At 38.8% G+C, this 24,069-nt stretch overlaps 1 protein-coding gene across 1 annotated transcript in view; it reads right to left on the bottom strand.

The window, feature by feature from the left end:
• LOC134545119 (uncharacterized) overlaps nucleotides 1-21,599 on the bottom strand; it is a 485,066-nt gene extending 463,467 nt beyond the window's left edge. Inside the window, exon 1 of the mRNA XM_063388552.1 lies at nucleotides 21,305-21,599. The gene's annotated coding sequence lies outside the window, so the exon portion shown is untranslated. The remainder of the gene's footprint in view (nucleotides 1-21,304) is intronic.
• Between the last annotated feature and the right edge of the window lie 2,470 nt (nucleotides 21,600-24,069).

Here is a 24,069-nt window from a genome sequence, read left to right as displayed (position 1 = left end):
CTACCTGATCCGAGAATGAAGGATAGGGCGAGATGGGAAGCGAAGATAAGAGCTGGTTGGGTGTCCGTGTTGGAGAGAGAGAGAGAGAGAGAGAGAGAGAGAGAGAGAAAGAGAGAAAGGCGATATTGTGGAAGACCTTCGAAAGATTCCCGCTAGATGGCAGGCCTCAGAGCTGCAACATTCGACAACCTCCCCTCACAGAAGCTCTCTCGCCACTAACTTGCCAAATCTCACCCGCTAGCTTATATACGTGCTGGCTGGCCGTACAGTAGTAATAAACAAGCATTTATAAAACACTTAAGCTCATTTCCAACAAATTCTGACGAATGACTGTTTTTTGTCCTGCACCAATCCCCTTAAGGGGCCTCCCTAGTAGCATCAGAAGTTAGCGGAACACTATGTTTTTAAAATAATGATGGGACTTTATTAATCGACACTACGAATCTGAAAATTTTTCACCCACGAGAAGATAATACACGAATTGTCTGTATACTTTTACATTTTTGTTTTTTTTCTATCAAAATATGAAATAAAAAATCACCAACTTGTCCAACTTTGGGGCCATTTTATACTGCTTAGGAGAATGACAGAAAAAAAGTACAAGTCTAGAAAAAAAGATAATTTTTTTTCTGAAGAAATTCATGTATTTAAAACATAGTCATCGCTTTGAATTCCGAGATATCTTTTCCACAATTTCCGCAAATCCTGAAAGTTTTCCACCGTCTCGTGCTGCCGCTCGGCGAAGCCAGCTCGCAGCCCACATCTCAGGTAGCGTGGTGGGGGAACCCGCGCCCGGAGGGGACGCAGGCTACCTGTGTGTGCGTGCGTGCGTGAGAGGGAGACAACCCACAACCGGCACCGGTAAAAGATAATCCCGTGACCGAAAGAAATTCTCAGAATTGTTTTTAGTTTGCCTCACCACAGTACCATGTGCTCGACTTACTCTGTGACTATATTCGTGTATCTCTAAAACATTGCTTTTGTTTAAACTACAAATATCCTAAAGCTTACCATACTAGATCATGTATTACGAAATAAAGTATTGAAACTAATCAATCAACACATTGAAAGTTGTCCTACAAACTATTTATTGGTGGCTTTACAGTCTCGCTAGCTAATTCGACAACATTTATATTTAATTTTTAACATGAAAATACACTTCATTGTTTTTCCTTTCATTTTTAATAAAAATTCAAGAAACAATTATTATACTACCCAATATTTTTTAAAATTATTTTAGTTTTCCAAAATGATTTTACACATCTAACAACGCCGGGGAAAAATTTTATACTGGTATTAACCAAATGGTTAACTATTTACAAAAGTTTTGATACTTAAAAATGTAGGTTTTATATAAAATGTATCTTAAATTAAAAGAAAAATCGTATTTTGAAAACTAAATGTAATTTTGCTATGCTTTTTGGTTAGATAGATATCTGATTGTCTGCACTGTTTTAAAAATGTTCATGGAATGATAAATAAAAAATAAAAACTAGGGAAGTTCTATATTAAATAAGCTAGTCAGAATTATGTAAATGTTCCTCCTGGCGCAGGAATCACGAGGAGGATTGAAGATGAGGTCAGTGACCGATCGCTCACATATGTAGTTATGGATGGTACGTTATTAATTACAAAATTCAAAAACCATTTTGAAGTTAAAAAGTATAATTAGTGGCAATGTTTAATAAAGATGACGTAAATTTTCAGATAAACTTATTTCTACAGCTCAATTAATTAATAAGGGCAGGAAATAAAATTTTTACAGCAATTATACAAAAAAATTTTAAACCACAATTAATTTATCCAAAAACCAAAATTAAGTAAATATTGCCCACACATTACAACATCCACGAAAGAACCTTGCAAATTATTTTTGTTAGATGCATTATTTTGCATTCAAGTTCTTTATTTTTTTATACTTCACCTATTTATAATTGTTACATATTTGGCACATGGTCCGTCACGCCCAATTAAAGGGCCTGAATAAGTAGAACGCGTTTCTGATCAAATTGCACGCCTGTTACTTTACCTGCAACCCGGAGCGGTGTGAAATAAATTATTGTACATTCGTGACGTTGGCAATCAACTTAAATATTTATGAGTTAAAACCAAACATAACTATAACGGATAATCAAAGAAATTTTGAAATTTTAAAAGTTTGTTCTGTTTTTATATAGTACACAAAGCAGTTAAACCATAAATTATTTGTTGTTGAAAAAAAATAATCCTTAACCTTTCATGCTTTTTTTCATTTATTTTTATTACCAGATATTTCCGTTTAAGTAATACTTATATATATAGCAATATAGCAATCTAGAAAAAAAATTAAGGTAGCCTTATTCCAAATATGTTATGATAGACGTTAGTTAACTAAGAATATAAATTCGCTTTACAACCACAGCTTGTACACAAGTAAAAAAAAACATGGTTCTACTTACAGGCCGTATTGAACGTAGGGTAGGTTTATGACAAATACAACAGCAATAAACATATGGCTGAGTCTGCTTTCATGTACACTTTTTTTTAAGTTATCACTGCGGGTAAAGGGTACCTATCAAGTAGCTTAGCATTACCCAAAGTGAATGTCGTGCTCCAGAAAATGTTCGAACTATGTAATATTTGTATCACTGTTGCGTTACAGACTTGCAACTTTTTTCAGTGCGCGATGTCACTCTTATGTAAAAATATGTCGTGTTTAGCGCAAACGTGTTCGAATGAATCCACATCGAGCTGCCAAAGAATACCTATCGATGTCGGCAACATACACAACACACAATATACAAACCAACGTTTACAAGTGTATTCATACGTAAGTATAAAACTGGCGGCGGGCCATGATGCAGTTGGTTCTTCGCGTACAGTCCACTGACGGGATAAGAAGCGTCAAAGATCTTATATGGCTATTCTGTAAACTTGTATGTCATTTCACTGCCTGCTTTAGACAAACAACATCCATTACTTTTAGCTTTGGCTTGAAAAGAATTACTCCGGCCGGCTTTCTTATATGACTTATTTCAGCTCCTCGTGCGACCAGTGTGTATACCTAATTTGTCCGCGGCCTTATCTTTGGGTGAAAGTTATTTGTAAGGGAAGTTGTATCGGTAATGTTCATCATGTATTACATAACAATTCGACTTAGATACGCACATGTGTTTTTAAAATATATGTTTAATAACTTGCAATACAAAGTATGTGTTGAATTTCATGTATTGAATTTTTTTTTACATTATGTACGAACATAATAATCACAATATTTCATGAGAAATTTTTAAAACATTTTACAAAGTAATCTCTAATTTCTTCCACACCTCATGGTTAACCTTACTATTTTATTTCATGTTTCAGTTGATTTAAACTGTTTGGAATCATAATATGACGGACAATGAAGAATATTAGTTTCAGTAAATTTTATGAGAGGATTTACTTATTACATTAAATATACCTCAATTTTTACCTCAAAGGAAAATAGTTGCATATCATTAAATGATAAATATTTGTTTCCCATTAATATAGTTTATGAACATAACTTATTGTTATAATACCTACATTAGTTAAATTGTGTTTTTGTAATGCTCTCCTATTTCAGTAAAATTTTCGGGCAAATTGAATAGCATATAGTCGATCTTTAACATAAGCTTTTGGAATACATAAATATAAAAATTATGTTCTCGTGATTTTAACAATTAAATATTTCTTCGCATGAAAAAATTAATTAACTAAAAAATATTTCAGTAATTTATACTTAAGGACTAAAAAATTTTATTTTTATAATATAATGATATTGTATGTATGTATACTTTTCTGAAAAAAGTAGATTCAAGAAAACAAATTTTATTTTTTTTAATTTTGTTCTTGAACTTACTTGACAAGCGATATTGAACTTCAACTTTATACTTTCGGTATAGCACTTTTCGATTTATTTTCTCCAAACGAGAATTAAAAGTAAAGAATAAATAACATTTTCCTCTATAATTATTGCAGCAGTATACTGAAAAGTTTAACTTTCCTTTATTTGCATGACGCGGAGCTCCTAACTACACAAAATTTTTGTTATTTATTTTGAACGTTGTATTTATGTTTCCTTACAAACTTAAATGAACCTCTTAACATTTAATTTCATCAAAAGTTATACAATATAAGTATCAAGTTAAAATATTTTTAAGTGTAGTTTTGGCTATTTTGTTGTTGAAAATGACACTCTTAAGTTTGAATGAAAGTGAGATATGATAAAATTATATTTGTAGTTAAAAACAGATAATTCATTTCAAATTCAATCTTTTGTTACATGCATATTTCCAAATAAATTTGACAATATATTAAATTCTATGCATTTGAATCTATTCGTATATTCTGCAGCATTAATTCCTATAGGCCTAAGCAAATACTTATTACGTACAATTTACTTTTAGTCCTGTCGTATAGTTATGCAAAAAATTGTATCAAAAGTATTGTTTCTTCTATGCGGTTATGGTTTAAAAAGAAAAAAAAAGTAATTTAATTTATTTTTAAATTCGGTTGTCAGTAAGAACACGTATTTAGTGTAATACGACATATATTATTCTGTTTATTAAAACATTACTATCGATAACTCCATTTTAGATTTATCTGTCTATGTTATATTTCAAATTGATTCTTTTTCTTCGGCTTATGACAGCAGCAAATTTTGTTTTATCGCATATGTAATGTTTTTATGTTTTGCATATTATAATTAATGAGTTAGTATTGTTGGCGGGTGAGGCTTTTTCACAAATGGACGCGTTCTTGGCGGCTAGCAGGTAGGGCGCGTGTATTACGCAGGCTGGATAGGGAAGTACGACTGCGGGCGAGCTCCATTATAGAAGCAACGGGAGTAGTAGCACTCGGCTATTTGTATAGGTTGGGATAGCTGTGCGAATGGTAGAACAGACCACGGGACTATGGTGAGGAAAAAGGTCCCAAGCTCGACATCCCGACGATGAGACCGTTTACGAACTGTCGATGGATCATCAGGAAAGTTAACAACTTCTTCAGAAACTTGAGTCCCTCTTTCAAAATTCAGTTTAATACCTGGAGATGACTATATTCGGTGTTCTACCAAGCGAAGCATACTCTTAATTCATTACTAGTTGATGTTTAATATTTTGACGCAAAATAAAATTGTGAATCAGCTTACTTTGCTCATGCCAGGTTTTACAAGTTTTGTCAAAGTTAATTAAATGAATAAAAATTGTGTCCCTTTGTTGCTGGCTACCCGCAAGAAATTATCATGGTGAATAATAATAATTTTAAGTCGACATGTAGGATATTATGATTTTTATGGGATTGTGTTTTGGTAATGGTGTGTGTAACTGTCTTGTGTATTTTATTACATTCACTTCACGTAACGAATTGTCTGAACGTAATGTTATTGTTTGTTTGTTTTAATATTTCGTTTTATTGAACAAAGATACATAGTTTGCCACTTCGAGCGACTACAGAAATGACAATACAATTAGTTTACAGTGTTCCAAACATTTTAGTTTCCTCTACTGTACATGGGGCGAATATTTTTTATGTTATGTTTACTGAAACCATTTTACGCGCTAAGTGAGATGTTGCGATTGAGTAGAAGGGAAAATATGTCTTAAAACCCTGCGTAATGTTATGAATTCCATTCATTCGTTTACTCTGTGATCCGGAGGGTCTAATGTTAAGACTGAATACATGTGCACTTCCTCTATGTAGAGTGGCTTCATTGAGATGAAAGCAAAGCTCACGTTGATGAAATACTTATTAATTAAAAAATTAAAATGTTGTTTTATGCTTCAATTTCTGTTAGTGTCGTACACAGATTAAAAATGTAATGCAGAGTTCCTCAGTTTTATGTATATTGAAATTTGCTCATGTGTAGAGTAGTTATTAAAAGCATAAAAAACATATATGACGAATTGTTGTGTATTATTTCCATTAGGCGTGACCATGAAAATAGATAAGATTTTATCATTATGTGAAATCTACATTTTAAATGTTGGCGTTTAAATATTTATGAAAGCGTGTGATCTTAAAGCACTATTTATCTATTTAGGAAGTAGGTAGTTTCTTTGATTTTAGAAGGGTTTTTTAAACAAACAACTAAATTAATTCAAAAATTTGAACTACTGCAAGCAAAAAATACTTTATTCCATTTTTATTTTAAAATTAGCCATTGTATTCTACCTTGCTTACACTCTATTATCGAAAAATATTATTTTTTTTTTGACAGAGATGAATACCGTAAATTAATACACAAAACATACATGTTTTCGTATGATACAATAATAGCTAGTGACAGTGACGAAACCAAAATTATTTTGATAGTTTGTATAGAAAATCCCCAACAGTAGTGGTGGTATATTTAGGGATTTCTTTGTAGATGGGTACTATTCCACAATAAAAAGGAGTTATCGTCAATTATCAAAGCAGCCATATTTCGTATCTTCTTTGACAGCCTAAATACAGCACCAAATGACGTACTTGGCTAAAAATTAATTCCAGCTGCATGTGTAGATTCCGGGAGGAGGGGAGAATCTCAGGGTGGCCCGAACCTCCCTGAAATAAAAAAGCCCATCGGAGGGGGCCCGCTGGCATTTGCAAAATCTTCACGTTATCCCGTGGGCCTCATGGGAATCCTACAAATTTTCGCCCGTGATTCCAGCTATACATTTCACTGACACCTTGAGCACAACAGTCAGTGCACACTTAGTTCTTCCATACCACCCGCACTTGTCTTCGATAAAATCTGAACTCAGGTGGATTCAGCGTGACTGACTAAGCCTGCAGTCTGAATCCACCTGTAGGCCGCTGTTGCAACAGCTAAGAAATGTACACTGCTCGTAGTGAACAGTCTGTATGTAACTCGAAACGGGATTCCAGTTCATTCGTGTATACTTATTCATCATATTATGCAACGTTAAAGTCATTAAAAAAATATGCAAAAATAAAATAAAATGCTAAACATGTAATAAGAGCCAGAAAATAATAATATGCAGTAATATTTAGTGTAACTAAATACGACGTGAACCCTAGAATACAAAGTTGACGATGTGTCGTTGGTGGGAACACTTGTTTGTTCCTGACATTTTTTTTCTTTACAGAATTTAAAAGTAAGTTTGACATGCACTTTTTATTCAGGAAGTAAGTTAAAAATTTATTTGTCGTTATTTAGATTTAAAAAGTTGATTTGTGTCTAAGAGTAAAAATAATTAATATTATTTTCATCATTTTATTCCCAGTTTTATTACTCAATTATTAGTAGGACGTGATTTCTCGTCGCGGTGCGGAATACTTTTATGAATGAAAGCATAACTGTTCGTGCAAAACCATTCATCACACAAATGTCAGTTCGAAAGTATAATGTTGGAAATTTTTTTAATGATATAATTTTTGCATTTTTTCCCCCCTGAAAACACAAGCTAACACATCGATTGTTGGTGACAGCATTTTTTGTAATTTATGTAAATCTCTTAATTATGTAGAACGTTAATTAAAAAATAAAAATACATGTTTTAAACAGAATTGACGATTGTTTGCATGTCATGGATATGGACTGGATCGCAACACTAATTTAATGTTTCAATTTAATAAACACTGTCAGGAAGCAAGCAAGGCAATGCGAGAACATTATCCTTTTGGTTGAATGTAGCGAAAGGGAAAAAGAGTCACCTTTCTTGCCACGATCTTGTTCGCAGATAACGCAGATATAAGTAGTAAATGGACTCCACACAATGACAACCCTCCCATTTTTCCGCCCCCCTCGCTGAAACGCCCTCTCCCCCCTCCTCCACGGCGCAGGCGACAGGCTCAGGTATATCGCCCCGCCCAACCACTGCCCGTAGCACGTGGCCAGTGGCCCACCGCGCTAAAAATTTTTACTAGGGAGGCCCCTTAAGCCTGCGTAGTCGGCGCATCTATTAAATGGCAGCACGTGCTACGGTTTTTCCCTAGCAAACAGGGAAGTAATCTCAAGTCTAACAAGGGGAAGCACAAAATACAGAGACACTTATCCCTCCCCCAACCCAAACCTTCCTCGTATGCGAGTTAAAAATATAAAACCTTTCGCAAAGATTTCGCGTTATCTACCAGCACTTAAAAAGCTTTTAGTAAAACGAGACTGGGGATGGTGGGTTGCGCTGTTTACGAAGTTTACGCAAATACTGAAAAAAAAAAAAAAAGACAAACTGTTCTAGCCTAGAAAGCTGAGGCCATGGCATAAGAGGAATCCTTACTGTGGTCGCCGAAGACGGTGGCTGCAGGAAAATATAAATCTAATCTCCCAGCAGGGTCTTTTTTAAATGATTTTTAGAGTGCATTTTTGTGCATTAAAAGACCCGCCTATCTGGGCACACCTACGAAGTGCAGAACTTCAGCAGAAACCAAGGAATGTATGGACTGCTCAAGACATCCGAGTGGTGTCTTTTTACGAAAAGCATTTAAGATTAAGCTGAGTGTGTATTAGTATTTGTTTACGTGTTTAGTTTCTAAACTGTATTTTCCGAAGAGTGAAAATGGTTAAAACGCGTGTTTTCAGAATAATTTTTAGATTAGAAACGCTCCGTACAGATTCTTGAAAGCACTCAAAGGCCTTGCGTTACACCTTTTACCGCTGTATGTTATGGTTATCTCTCAAATGTAATAGTTGTCCTGTGCACGACGAGAACACTGCGCGCCAATTCAGAGCCTCGTGCTTAGAGGCGACACCGCACTAGAAACACCAGCGAGCGTTGGTTTTATCATCTCGCCTCACTCACAAATACACCCCTCACTTTGCAAACCCCTTCAAAAGAGACCGGATTAATTCGCGTATTCATTTCACGATAGGATCAAATCCCAATATGTATACGTCTAAGCTGCTTTCACTATTGAAACATAGCTTATAGGGAATACCTAATCACAGGCTACCACGTTTAGACGTCTGACCAGTCGGCAACCAAGGGGCAGATTACTAGAGACCCGGAGCTTTCGAGAATTTGTTTGTTCAAAGCTTTATATTATCTAACGCCGTTTGGTTTTCCATTGGCTGAATTCTTTGTGAGAACCTTTGTTCGCGTTAGTTGGCACTGCCTTATTTGCTTACGTTTATACTAGCTGAGCACTGACTCACGGTCTTAGAGGGATGTATTTAAGTAACTGCGGTCCAATCATAAACGCAGTGCTAGAGTGCACAGACGAATTCGTGAAATTTTCCGTACCTCTACAGATGACATTTGCCCGAGTATGCAACTGACTGTGGAGTTTATCGTAAAAGTAACCTAGAGGTAATTTAAAACGCTAATTTTTCCGGTCCCTACTCATCAGTAGTAGACCCGTGCGAAATTCGCGTTTTTATTAGAAAGAAAACATTTGCGGGTTCATTTCGTGATATACCTTTGTGCTGTGTCGGCTATTGGTTCACAATTAATCTGGAGGACTCTGGGCCAATCAGAAGAGCCCCTCAATCAAAGAAGGATCGAATCACCAATTACCCAGCTGAGACACCCAAGTCGTCAGACAATGAACAGGCGACGTTTGCCCGAGTATACAGAGGATCGTGGAGTCTATCCTGAAGGTCCTTGAACCCACGAACTTTCCTGTGCCTTATAATAATTTGGCGAAAGTCTAGAATTAAAATTTTATGTACCTACACTTTAAAGTCGCTTGTCATTGGATCGCGGATTATTTTACACGCTCTGAAAGACCAGAAGCCAATGCCAAAACATCTTTAAAAAAAATAAAAAAAATCTGCGGAAACATGTGAGACCAGGAGAGAAGGTGTAATGTGGCAGCAGCCAAAGAACACATGACATCGATTTACTTACGTACGCGTTTGTGGAATCTAGTCTGGCGGCTGGCACCAGAAACTAATGCGACCTGCAACATTCGCATTATTTTCTAATGCCAGGATAAACTACACACAACTGTACACAGATAGTTCAGTGCCTATCGTCGACTGCATGTGTCCACTTTTTATTTTACCTTCGGTCTGATTGCATATGACAGGGTCACTCGAATTTCGTTTTTTTTTTTGGGTTGGGGGGCGTGTCAAATCTACCTACAGAGCAATGAGAACTCAGTTTAAGTGTATCGTGGTATGCGTTCCAGCCTTTCTCTAATAACGCGAATTTTGCTTGTACCTACTGATCTGCAAACTACGGAAAGAACTAGTGAACTGTAGATTATCTCGGCGCAAAGTGACAGTCCATTTAGGGTATATTGTCCACAATTTTGAGTAGCTGTTGAGTTGTGAGATATGTTCGATTTTCCTTAAATTCATAGGTGTCCTGTCATTCCGTCTTTATGTCTTATTTCAAGGGGGAGGTATTTTTCGTGGGGAAAATAATGCTCGCTCATTAGACTGCAATAAGCTATTCCCGTGCCAGCAGTTAAATCCTTGTGATTGGCGGCCGTCTGCAAAAGAGGCCTTTCATTGCCTTATTTAGCCGGGACATCGAGGACCCGTTTGCCTCCGCACAGAGTTGCTGTGTCGTGTGTCGACAGCAGACATGCACCTGAAGAAAACTCAACCAATCACGAATTACAGACGATGCTACAGTGTTCTAACACGCAGTTGGTTTCGAAACATTTTTGCGAATAATGCATGGCCCTACACAGAAAAAAAAAAGTACTTTTTCAAAAGATTGCTTTGGAAACCAGTTGCGAAGAAATAGTTTGTATTACTATTACTACACGCAAAGGTTTAAAAACATCTGTAATTTTTATAATTATTTCAGTTCCATTTACAGAAAAAATGACTGACCTAATTGCACATAATTACGGTTCTCTAGCACTTTACTGGTTGAACTCAGAGAACTTATATGGCGGTTGGTGCTTAGCGACAGGAAAAATTAGCGGATTAATTTGCATGTACGCTACAATTAAAATACGTATACCCTTGAGATCATTTTGCTATTGATTTACGGGTTATCCAGAGGACTCTGTGACAATTATAAATCCTCAACCAAATAAGTATCTCATCACGGACAACCCAGTTGTGACATCTCACAAGCCAGCAGCCAATGAGCAGTAGATGTTTGTTGATGTGTGCAGAAGACTGAGTTACTTAATGATGTATAAAGGAAACTATTGTAATATGTATTCTGAGTATTGTAATATGCATTTTTGGGATCATTTGATCTCAAACTAATAAGGAAGAATTGGCTTGTGGTGTTGGCAGCAAGTGGATGGACAGAAGAAGGTGAAGGACAAAATATAGTTGGGTAAGATGTATCGGTGAGTGTATTACTAATGGATAATGAATAACGAACTCAACATTTTGGCGACGAGGATAGGATAAGGTAGGGATACCGAAAGAGCTGTCTTCCCCAGGACTACTAGTCCACCCTTCAAAGTTTTTGTATCCTCCACTTCAGTACAATGGGAAAGCAGACCTAGACTAGACAGAAGGTCAACACGAATAGTGAAACTTCATGTAAGGTTAGATTTGTAACAATATTTTAGGGCGATTGTAAAGCATTGCAACTTTTCATGTTGTGAACTGTGTAACTCATGTGGTATGCAAAACATAAATTGTACTGGACATCGATTGTATATTGTAATATGTATTGTTACGATTTACCGCGGGTTCGTAAAGGATAGCCCAATTAAAGATTTTTATCACACACAGTTTTATTTATTACCACTACTTATGTCACTTACAAATAATCTTCTAACTTGGCAAATAATTAATTACACTTAAAGAAATATCTATTCCCCAGTCACTCGTTCCGCACACCTCGCTGGGCCGCACCTCTGGCGCAACTCTCGCCGCAGCACCCCTCGTGGGTCTCCGCCGCGGGACTCCGCCGCCGCCGTCACACCCTTCGCCGAGATCCCACTCGACGCCTCGCTCGGAACTTCACTCGGGACTCCGCCGCGTCCGAGAAACTATTGCCCGGAAACTCCGCCGGGGGAAACTCCCGACTCCACTGAACGTACTCACTCCCTGCCCTGGAACCTTCGTCCAATACAAGGACTTCGCCACTCTGCCGCACCCGCGGCACTATCGCCCCGGAAGCTCCGCTGCGGGAAGGCACCCGCCTGAAATCTCTCTCTCTGAACTCCACTGACTCTGCCCTGACGTCCTCGGGCACACACACACACACACACACATATATATATATATATATATATATATATATAGGCCCCGGCGCAATTACAGAACTCACAAGAGCGGCCGGGGCCAGTCGCGTCGTTCTGAGCCGTCCCGACGGCAGAAATCTCTCGAAAACACGTGTAGGCGGCTCGCGTATCTCCACAGCTGTCAGGTTTCAGTTACGTGTCAAAGGCAGGGTTCCGCGCGGGGAGTGTGGGAAGGAGGGGGGGGAAAGCGACAATCCTTGTTATCTTCTAGGCGCGTGCAGCGCATATCATGTTGCGGCAGTCACCAGCCAGCTCTGCACCTGCACGTGTCCCGGCCTTGATCGCGTTCGTAACAGTATATTTACTTGTCATGTTAACCCTTGAAGTATAAAGAAAACTACTGTAATATGAATTATGAGTATTATAATATGTATTTAGCATACCACTCCAGCTAATTCTTGCAGCACTTAATCCATAACATACTGATATATGGCTGGAGCACTTGCTACGCCATAGGGTAAACTTGTCCATTGAAACAAGTCTAAGTGAGTATTCATTGTGAGGTAATGCCTAGATTCCTCGACCATTTTAACTGATGGACCGCAATGCTCAGATCTAATACAGTGACAATCTTACAACCTGCTAAACCAGCAAAAATATCCTCCATGCCCAAATGTTGAGTTCTTTATTCAATGTCCGTAAGTAATACACTCGCCGTTACATCACACCCCGCCATCTTTTGTCCATCTTCTGTCCATCCACTTACTGCCAACCGTCAAATATCACAGTTGAAACCGCGAATTGGTGCTTGTCTTGTTGTGTTTTTTCAACACCCGGCATGTCATGCGCTCAGAAGACGTGCACCAGACCTCACGTCGGGGTCCATCCCGGGCGGCGCGCGGCTCGGAGGCTGTTGCTGCAGGTCATGGACCAGGGCGTCCGCGGCCGCCGGGAGAACACCTGCCGGCGCGACGATCTCGCGACCACAGTTACGGTCTCGATTTCACGAGGGTCGAGTAGTTTGGACGATCGACCGCAACTATTCCACGGATCAGGTGGCAACTGCAGCGCTCTAAAACGATTCAGCGAACATGTCTTCAAACTGAAATGGGTGATGTTCCCACAACAAATTCCAACGATTCGTTCATTCACTCAAGTATAAGATTTAAAAAAATAATCGAAATACGTATACGAAAATGAACGAGAAAAAACACTGAATTTAAAAAATAATAATAATATGCAAGTGAAACTAACCTGAACACTAGTATTCATTAAATAAATAGGTTAACATATTAAAAACAAAATAAAAAAGTTAAGTACATTTAAATAAAAGTAATAACTATCGGGACCATTGTAATTTACGATTTAAAAAAAAATGTAACACTTGTAGGTGATTTTATGGCACGTTTAAGTTTAAGTTTAGACTTATTTAAGGTCAATTTAATTTTAAGATTTTTGTATATTTTTCTCTAGCCGGAAGAGTTAAAAGCGTCTGTAAATATATTCTGGGGAAAAAAAAAACTTTTTCGTTATTTGAATAAAATTGTAGGCAACACTCTTTCAACTGAGAAGATTCGCCAATCATGCTCATTGAAGTGCAGTTAATTCACCGCTTAGAGAAAACCACACTTAAGAAACACACTACTTTGTTGCCGGCCAGAAACATCGGTGATCATACGCAATCTTCAGTCAAAAAAAAAAAATAAACCACTGAAAAGGCTGACATTTTATGGCCAGATTACAAATTAGTTCACGGGTATTGCCAAAATTCAGTTTCAGATGCAGTGAGTAATAATTCGTATGGAAAGTTTAATTGACGATTTTATTCGAACGTAACTTTTCGGCCAACCGAATGTCGACATAAGTATAAAACTTATAATAAATAATTCCCTACAAAACGTTTATATAGAACAAACACACATATCCATATCTTGACGGAAATTCAAATCCCAAACTCTTCTCAAAATAAGCTGATGTATTGTCTTTTGAGAAACCTGCATTTTGCGGAAAAGTTTCGTGTCAAGATAGTATTAAAAAAAACTTTATCCTTTTTCATACTGTTAAGGGTGCCTTCTGGTCGGGGTGTATGCGTGTTAGTGAGGCGGGATAAGCGCGACGCTCGCTGGTGCTTCTAGCGCGACGCTCGCTGGTGCTTCTGAAAAAGCGCTAAGTCTTCTCGTCGTCCATAGAACTGTGAAATTTTGAGCGGTGACCGTAACATTATATTGCGGAGAAATGTAGATAAAGGTGTAATGCAAGTCCCTTAAAGTGCTTTCAAGAATGTGTACCGGTTATTTTGTGCCTAAAAATTACCCTAAAAACACACCTTTTAGCCATTTTAACTATTCTAAAAACACAGTTCAAAACCTTAATTCGAAATCAAAAGTACTTTTCGGCCCTAAGCGAATTCTTTAATGCTTTTCATTAAACAGACCCCACTCGGATATCTTGTAGTTCTGAAATCGTGTTGTTTTTCCTGAAGCTCTGCACACCGTATGTGTGCCCAGGCAGACGGCGCCCTACATTATGGAGAATCACAGACGTCCAGTAATACAATCTCCGAGGTCCCATAGGCCCAGTCAAGTGGGAAGCACGCTCACCGACCACAGCAGCCAATAATAAAACAGACTGTGCAAAACATTAACACACTGTGTCGAAGTAGGTATAACAATTAAATTTCTCCATAAACAAAAGTTTCTCTAGCTATCCTTATTCAAGCTTTGGACTTAGTTGGAAGGACACGAACCCAAGGTATTGGAACAGGACAGATAATAAATTTTAAAAGTATATGGCTTGAAAACCCCAAAATTTCCGCACAAGTAAGGCCAGGCAAGAAGCTAGACATTCTTTGTACAGTCATGAAGATTAGCTTATCACATCACATAGCCATGACAGCTTGACAGCCATGTTTATCTATTTACTTGTAGCGTTGACGTATGTTTCACAAGTTACGATTTAATTCATACTTATTTATACTGCACCATCATTACAACGAATCTTTTAAGTTAAACTAACACACGAGAACATTTCATACCTCGAGTCAAGCCTTTTCCAGCCCATATTTCGCGTGTTAAAGTCAAAGTCTAAAAATGTCTAAACCTTTTCAAATACTGCGATAAGGTATGCCCACGCCAGCGGTTTCTTCCTTGTGATTGGCGACCGTATAGAGAAGCCACTGCCTTGTCTGGTCGGGCCACTCAGGCTGTGTTCGCTTCAGCACAGAGTTGATGTCCTCGAGTGTCGGCAGCGGATGCGGACATGAGCCGATCCCATAAAGCCGACGATGCTTCAGAGTTTTAACACAGAGATAGTCTTGGAATATTTCCACGGAAGGTACATGCCCCTAGTGATCAGTAATGAAACTATTCAAGCAGTCTACAAAATGCCTTCAGTGGTAATAATACCAAATTTTTTTTCACCTAATGTGGGATTAAAATTTTGAAACGTCGTGATTTCAATAAAATTTATACTAAGTTTCATGACATTATATACACACACACACACACACACACATAGCAGGGCGCAAATCTGTAGGATTCACACGGAAGAGCCAGCAAAAATTTTCCCGGAAAGGGGGGGGGGAATTGGTTCCACGCGGTCCGACAGTTTCGCACATGGAGTTAACCCACACCATCTCTGTATACGTGCTTGTATGTTGTATACTGCCCATGTTTTGGCCTTCATGCATGCAATAAACAGAACTCTTTAAAATTTACAGACAGTTTTCCGTAAGACATAGTTCTGACATCAAACCAGTTTCAGTCATGCTTTAGCAAGTGCAGGCAGGCCCCCTCAAAGGAGCTTCTTAATTCCAGGGAGGTCGGGCACCCCTGCGCACCCGTATATACGGCCACGTTTGTGTGTGTGTATATATATATAATACAGTAAGTCACTTCAAGGTAGGTAATTAGTTAGAAATATTCATACGTATTTATTGCTTGGTTTTAAGATTTTAGGCTAGTTGGTCTATTTCCGCACAATCATTTCATATATACCACAATTATCAAAAGGCAATAGGTAGAAACCGGAAAAATTCGCGGGTTCAATTACCTTCAGGATAGACTCCAATATCCACTACACACTCGGACAAATGCCAACTGTTCATTGGCTGCTGACTTGTGAGTCGTCTCGACTGGGTGGCCTGTGATTCGACACGTCTATGAGTGAGGGTCTCTAATTGGCCCTCAGTCCTCCATATTAACAGTGAACCAATGGCAGAAGCAGCTCTAAGGTATACTTATTTGAATTTTAGCATAACACGAAATGAATCCAAGAATTTTTCAGGTCTCTAGCAATAGGTAGGGACCGGACAAATTCGCGGGTTCAATGACCTGTAGTATGAACTACACAGTTCTACGTACACTCGGTCAAATGCCACCCACTCATTGGCTGCTGTCTTGTGAGACGTCCCAACGTAGCAGCCTGTGATTCGATAAAGCTTTGGTTGGGTGTTTCTCATTGGCCCAGAGTAAACCAGGTGAGTTGTGAACCAATAGCAGATGCAGCACTGAGGTATAACTATTTGTGTTTTAGCCTATCGCGAAATGAATTCGCGAATTTTTCCGGTCTCTAGCAATAGGTTATACCTTGCAACCGAGATTCTAGCCGAAACGTAGTGAACCAAATTCAAGATAGTCCTAAAACCACTTAACATATTAATACCATCCCAGAATAATAAAAAAACAGCAGGGAAATAGCTAAACAGATCCTTTGACGAAGGATTAAATACGATAAATGTCATTTTCCCTTTCATGTACTCTTGTCTGGTATCTATGTCTTTACTTTTTGGCTGCAGCTGTAGGTTTTCTGATAGACTGGTTTGTTTGGCCGGAGATGGGCTTCCGTGATTGGTCAGATCTGCTGGCCGTCTAGGACCCTCAGAAGGATGCTACCGTGATGATGGCGATTTCAATGTCGACCGAAATATTGATGAAACCCTCACCTTCGACGCGACTAACTCCCACAAGCCAAAAGACTTCAGGTAATAGCCGCGTAAGCCTTACGAGCTTTATTAAGACATAAAAAACATTTGCATCTTATTTGCTTTGTTGATATCCCTTAATGATTTCGACATGCCACGGACGTCCTGTTAGGGGAAACACTCTGAGCGCTCGTTAGACAGCAATGAAGTATGTATGTCCGCGCCAACAGTTTCTTCGTTATTGTCGGCCGACTGCAAGGGAAGCCACTGCCACCTCCGACCAGGCCAATCAGGGAGAGCTTGCCTTCGCACTAAACAGCTGTGTAACGACATCAGACATGCAACTGAGAGGAACTCAACCAATCATGAAACATAGGCGAAGCTACAGCGTTTTAACGCTAAAAATACATGCCCCTAGCTATGCGCCAAGGTGAATTCAAATGGCCCTTAAAGTAACCTTTTCGAGAATCACCGTGTTCGGCCCTGCAATGTCGTGTACATATTTTCTTACACTATTTGAATAACAATTCAATTTTTGGCAATTAACAAAATCTATGTAGAACTATGCAGACCTTTTCAAATAATCTTTAATGGCTCGGTAAAGTTGTGAACACATCCGTGAAATGCGATTGCATTTGTCTTTTCTACCTGTTTTAATTTTATTACTCACTCTTCGTCATGAGAAGTAGTGACATAACTGAACGTAAGGGCCAAAAGTGCTATACGTCGCAATTTATGCTAGAGCAAGGGGAATATTATTACCACAAAATGCATTTAAAAAAAGAGAGAGAGAGTGAAAAACAACGCCATTGCATTGACGAGAGCAGTTGCTTTTCCGTCACGGACAGCGCATTTAATTCCAACGAGATTCTGTCGGCTCAAGGACACACCTGCCTATATATATATATATATATATATATATATATATATGGACACACCTGTCTATATATACATACACATACATAAAAATATAGAATTATTAGGGGAAGAGATTTCGAGACTAGCTGAAAATTTAAACAGTGTAGCATTGTCTGTGTTTCGTGCTTGGTTGAGTTTCTTTCGGGTACATGTATGCTGTTGGTACACGAATCACAACCATTCAGTGTAGATGCGAACGCGTCCTGAGTGGCCTTACCAAATCTTGTAGACGGTCACAAATTGCAAAGAAAGAAACCGCCGGCGCCGGCATACCTGTTATTGCTTAACTGCAGTCTAATCTGCGTTCAGATTTTTTTTTTTTTCGAGAAAAATACATGGCCATGTATCTGTATGTTCTTCACCTTAATTCAGCTAGACAAGAATCAATGATAGAAGTCATTAAAATAAATAATCATTTGCACCGTGGTCTGTAGCAAAAAAACAAAAAAAAAAAAAACACGAATCTTATAGATCTCACAAATAAAATAAACGAGGCAAAAACTGTGATAAAATTTCACTGAATTTTCCCTGACCATAAATTTTCCTTACTATTTTTTTTTAAAAAGTTATTCATTTGTCAATTTTTTAGAAGAAATAAAGAAAATCCCCTCTCACCACTCCCAAGATTCGACTAGTTTTCTCTCTCTCTCCACTTTCTTTATTTCAAACAGAACCTTGCATTCACCAATTTACAGTGTGTATGACTATGCACGAAAACACCATCTGACAAAAAAAAAATATTTTACAGTCTGTTAGATGGCAGAGTGGAACATGACACATTGCTATCACTGGGATTTTCCATGATTTCCCCAGAATTTCAAGTGAATTCCCTGACTTTCCATGATACGGACACCCTGCAAACGTGCAGAGGTCAAACGGCGGAGCTCACAAGGAACCACCTCCGACAAGAGGTCCATGCCCCGCACACACGCCGTGTTGCCAGGCTGTTTCGTCGCCGCTTCGCCCACCAACACCGCCCACAACGCACCGCGGTTCTACATGCAGAGTTGCGACTGTGCAATGACTTTAAAACACGTTCTGCGCGGATATCGTCTGACAGCAGCTGTTGCCAACCTCCCGGCGTCGAACCAGTTGCTTCGAGGACCGAGGCAAGCCTCAGCAGCGCCATCCCATCCCATTACGTAAAAAGGCTACGACCTACAAACAAACCTTGTTAATTACCAGGTGTATTACGCAGGGTTCCCACACACTTAAGGGCGCCGTCTATTCGGGTACATATACGGTACGCAGAGCTTCAAGAAAAACAACGCGATTTCAAAACTACTCAAGATATTCGAGTGAGGTCTGTTTACGAAAAGCATTTTAGTATTAGCTGAGCGACGAAAAATACTTTAGATTAAGGATTAAGTTTTTCAACTGCGTTTTTAGAAGAGTGAAAATGGCTCAAAGGCATATTTCCAAGTAATGTTTAGGCGCAAAACAACCGGTACACATTCTTGAGATCACTTTAAGGGACTTGCATTACACCTTTATCTACATTTCTCCGCCATATAATGTTACGGTCACCGCTCAAATTTCACAGTTGTTCTGTGACGACTAAAAGACTGCGCCACAGTTCAGAGACTTGCGGTTGGAGGCGACACCGCGCTAGAAATACCAGCGAGCGTCGCGCTTATCATCTCGCCTCACTACCACCACACCTTACACGTCAAATCGAAAGGGGCAGTAGCGGATCCAGAGGGGGGGGGGGGCTAAGGGGCTCAAGCCCTCTCCAAAAGCATCTGGGTCCACTATTGTTTTAGTGTTTGCCTTGATAAAGCCTAGCCTCAGCTGGGTCAGGCCCCTCCCAAACCAAAATCCTGGATCCGCCACTGGAAAGGGGCATGCACATTTCGCGTTTTCAAGACTACCTGAAAGTTAAAACACTGTAGCATGGTCTGTGTTTCGTGATGGGTGAGTTTCTTTCGGGTACATGTACACTGTCAGCACACCAATCACAGCAATTCGTGCGGAAGCAAACGCGTCCTGAATGGCTCGGTGAAATAAGGTAACGACTTCTCTCGCACACGGTCGCCAATCACAAGGAAGAAACCACTGGTGCGGGTATACCTTGTTGCAGTTTAATAGGCGTTCAAATTTTTTTCGCGAAAAATGCCTGTCCCTACAAATCGACCATTAGATAATTTCCTGCACAATGCACAGTTTTAAAATAAAACCACCATATTTAATAAAATGTTGAAAACACACCATTAAGACCAATTGATTGACTACCGACATTTGGTCGTGATTCTAATCAGTCAATATTCATTGTTTATTTTATGTTTAAATAATAATTAATGATGCAAACTGATCGGTTTTTGGCTACACATGAACTTGTAATTAAAATATAGCATGGTTTTAAGACATTAAGGAAACACACTGGTATTAAACATTTCTCATCCAGATTTGTAATGAACAATTTAATATTTCCCCCGGTTTTCCAGGTTTCGAAGACACCTTTTCAATCACCCGAGTTTTGCCTGATTCCCAGATTTCCTCTGGCTATGTAAAGCCTGACGAGATCCGGCCTATTGCAGAGTCCCGTTTATACGACCTTTGTGGCCGAGGTCGATAAGACGTTACCTTCTGCCGCTAAGTTCCGGGTTCGAATCCTGGTCGACACTCGGAACTGCACACTTCTATTTTGTTTAGTAGATAAATAATATCGTTACTTAAGAAACACCGCCACCTACGTGACAAAAAAAAAAATTTCAAGAGCAAAAAAACCTTGCCAATTGCAAACATAACACAAAATATTGTTTTTGTTTTAGATTTACATATTGAATTAATAGAAAGTACTCAATAACGTCGCGAGAAGACGCTAAATGCATACGTTTACATGGAGAAAAACAAATTAAAACGTCACAGGCGGAGTTGTTTAAGCGATAGTTAGTTAACAAAACATTTAATCGTAAAATTATACCAGTGCACACTATAGCTACATATATATTTTAACACTGAGTCGGAAGAAATACCGGCGTGTGATTTCGAAAGATAATTTAAGTTCAGGCAGCCCAACATGTATGTTAAGACAACCCCTTTTAGGTACCAGTATGTAATTTTCATCTAAAAGTAAAAGTTTATTTATGTTGGAGAAATTAAAAAAAAAAAATTACATCCTTCACATTTGACTAAAATGTATCCACCTTCTTAGGTCTCAAAAATATTGACCAAAACTGGTGACCATCTTGACATTCACCCCTGTAAACAGCTGCTCGAGATGGGCCGGGAGATCACAAGAGATTCGTGGAACACAAATAAGCGCTGGAGATACCTCAGCACACACCTGTACACCTTCCTGTATAGGACCAACAGGCAGTTCATACGTGCAATGTTGCATAGCCATTACCACACGGCGATCTCACAACTGGTTTCAGAAACATCTCACTTGACGTAAAGAGGTTGGGAACTCACCTCCGGCTATAACGGCTCGTCTGCTAAGATGCCACACTCCTAAAAACAGCCTGGTAATCCTCCCGTGAACTCTTCGTACATAAACAAACCGCCACACGAATCACAACCCGGGTCACCCCACACGATTTAAAAATAAAAATAAAATTCAAAAACGTCACTCGAACTCCCGACTGATAGCGCCGATCACGTTCACGCACAACCACACAGCGGACAGCAACAAAGAGCCCTAGCCAGAGCGAAGCGCGCGGTCCGACAGGCAGCGCGCCTAGTGCCAACTGTTACAACTCGCTTTACCAGTCACGGCTCGGTGGAGGAATGTTGTTGGTTAGCTGTCCCGCCGGTGCCCGGCCCGGCGCGCCACCAGCAGGTCGGAGCTCCTGCCTGTTTGCTGCGGCGTTGCCAGAACGGGCGAACATAAACCGGTCCTCGCACCCGCCTCTTTACCAATGGCGAGCCAATGTTAATGTTAACGTTTAAAACTTTACGTCCACGTTTTAGCTCGTCATTTTTATTTCAGGTTCTGTGATCTTGATTTTAACTTTGTATTGAGGCTGCAGCGGCGTGTAAACGTTAACTTATGCAAATTAAGTTAGGTTGTGAAAACATTTATTACATACATCATTAACTGTACGTTTTATAAAGTACATACTACTTCTCAACACGTATGGTAGAGACGCGTGTAGCTGACGTAAATATAAAAAAAGCAGGAATATTTTTCATAGTTTATAATGAAGTTTACAACAATCACGGATTTAGTTATTTTCGTAGTAAGGGTCATTTCTATGTAGTTCTACCGGTTCTACCTAGCAGCAACGCGAGACGGCCTTGAACTAAGTTGACCTTATACTGCAGTTAATCATATTAATTATGTAATTTTAATTAAAATACGTGTAGGGTAGGTGGGGGCAATTGTCCGCGATTTTTGGTTTTAAATATTTGTGGACAGCAGTTATATGATTTTATTAGGTTTCTGGTATAGAATTAAAATATTAGGATGTAACTAACCATTGTATAACAATTCCAGCCAAATATAGTTATTATTTTAGGAAATATTAATTTTTATTCGAACAAATGAAACTGCGGAGATTTGCCCCATTTTGTGGGGCAAAGTTCCGCACTGCGGAGATTTACCCCAATAGTGGAAAACGGGAGGTAAAAATAGGAATTCTATTAAAACTCATCATAAAAACTTTATTTCAGTAGTTATAAAAGTCACTAGAAAGAATAGGAACTGTGGAAGGCTTATTTTTTAAATATCTAACTAACCATCTCTGAACATAACATTGTGATGGATGAAACAATAGGCTAATATTACAAGAACTTAAACTTATTGAAAATCACCAACGCCAAAAAGTGTAGTTTACTTAACATAAAAAAATAAAAACAATGTTTGCAAGAGGAACTACCTTCCAAATTAAAGACTAGGAATCTTTTGATTTCTCGACTAGTAGACAGTCAAATCAGTCAAATCGTCTGGGAAAGTTAACATTTTATGAAATCTAGCACTGTGGTTCTCATTTGGTTTTGACAGTTTCAGGATAATATCTTTTTTGTCAACGAATGCTTCTTCTGGAGTTTCTGAGAATTTGTAGGTATTAGGATACCGCTTGAAAAACATACATTCGTATCCTCCGTGGCTTTGAGAAAGGATTTTAGCCACATAAAGTCGGAAAGAGTCCTTAGTTTTTCCATGAACTTTAACTATAGCATAGTCATTCGATGATAGCGAACCAGAGTTGTTCTTGTTCTCTTCAAAGTTTTCTGTTTCATCTTCATCAACCTCACTTCCAGAAAACAGAGACCTCACATCAAGGTCAGTGTCACTGTTATGAAGAGACATTTCACCTTCAGATTCTGAAGTGCTTGAGAACTCAGTGTCAGTCTTTTTATTTTTTGTTTTTTTATACCTTTTTTCAGGAGGAAAGAGCTGTATACCCTGCTTCCTTGACATCAAACGTTTCTCCTTTTCAGTTGCTTCTTTTTTCTTTGCATTCAATTCTTTTTCCATGTTTTCTTTATGAGGAGTTGACGTGAGCAACACAGATTTTAACCCTTTTCTTGACCGTTTCCTTCTTATAAGTATTTTCGGAAGAGGAATTATTTCTTCTGGGCTCTTGGCTTGATGCTGACATTGTTCAGCATTGTATTTGGCTGAAGTGCTATCAATAACAGCAGGAGGTTGGGCAACAAATTCTTCTTGGCTTGCGACACCTGATGAATGTGCTAAGGAGGCAGAGGATGTTGGATCAGGAGCAGCTTCCGAGATTTTATCAGGTTGATTGAATGCAATCAATCTATTGTTATCTGTGTCCTGTAAGTCTTCTTCTTCTTCATCTGGTAGTTCCTGGTTTGTTATTTCAGCAGGAAGAAAGTCATCATCTGTGAATTTATTTACATCCAAGGGGTAAATTCCTGCACCTCTAAAACCTTGTACGGCATTTTCGATAGTGCCTGCCTTCTCGAAAGCTATCTTGAAAGCTTCGGCAACACAGGATATGTTGAAAACTTCCCCTGGGTGGTTGACATCCCAAGTGTCAACAGCAGCATCGTAATATTTTTTCAAGGGACCAAAAAAATTACGATCAAGTGGTTGTGTCTTGTGACTGCTGTGTGGTGGCAAAGTCAGGAGGTGAATATTGTTTGTTTTTGCGTAAATCACAACCTCAAGAGTTGTGTGAGACACATGGTTATCCAATATCAGCAATATAGGATTGTTCTCACTTGGGTTTGCATGTTTTTTGAAGTGCTCAAGCCATGTGATAAAT

Source organism: Bacillus rossius, chromosome 1 (assembly GCF_032445375.1).
Source record: "Bacillus rossius redtenbacheri isolate Brsri chromosome 1, Brsri_v3, whole genome shotgun sequence".
Lineage (NCBI taxonomy): Eukaryota > Metazoa > Arthropoda > Insecta > Phasmatodea > Bacillidae > Bacillus > Bacillus rossius.
The sequence above is the reverse complement of the archived record's forward strand: the minus strand, read 5'-3'. Positions and strand labels throughout refer to the sequence as shown.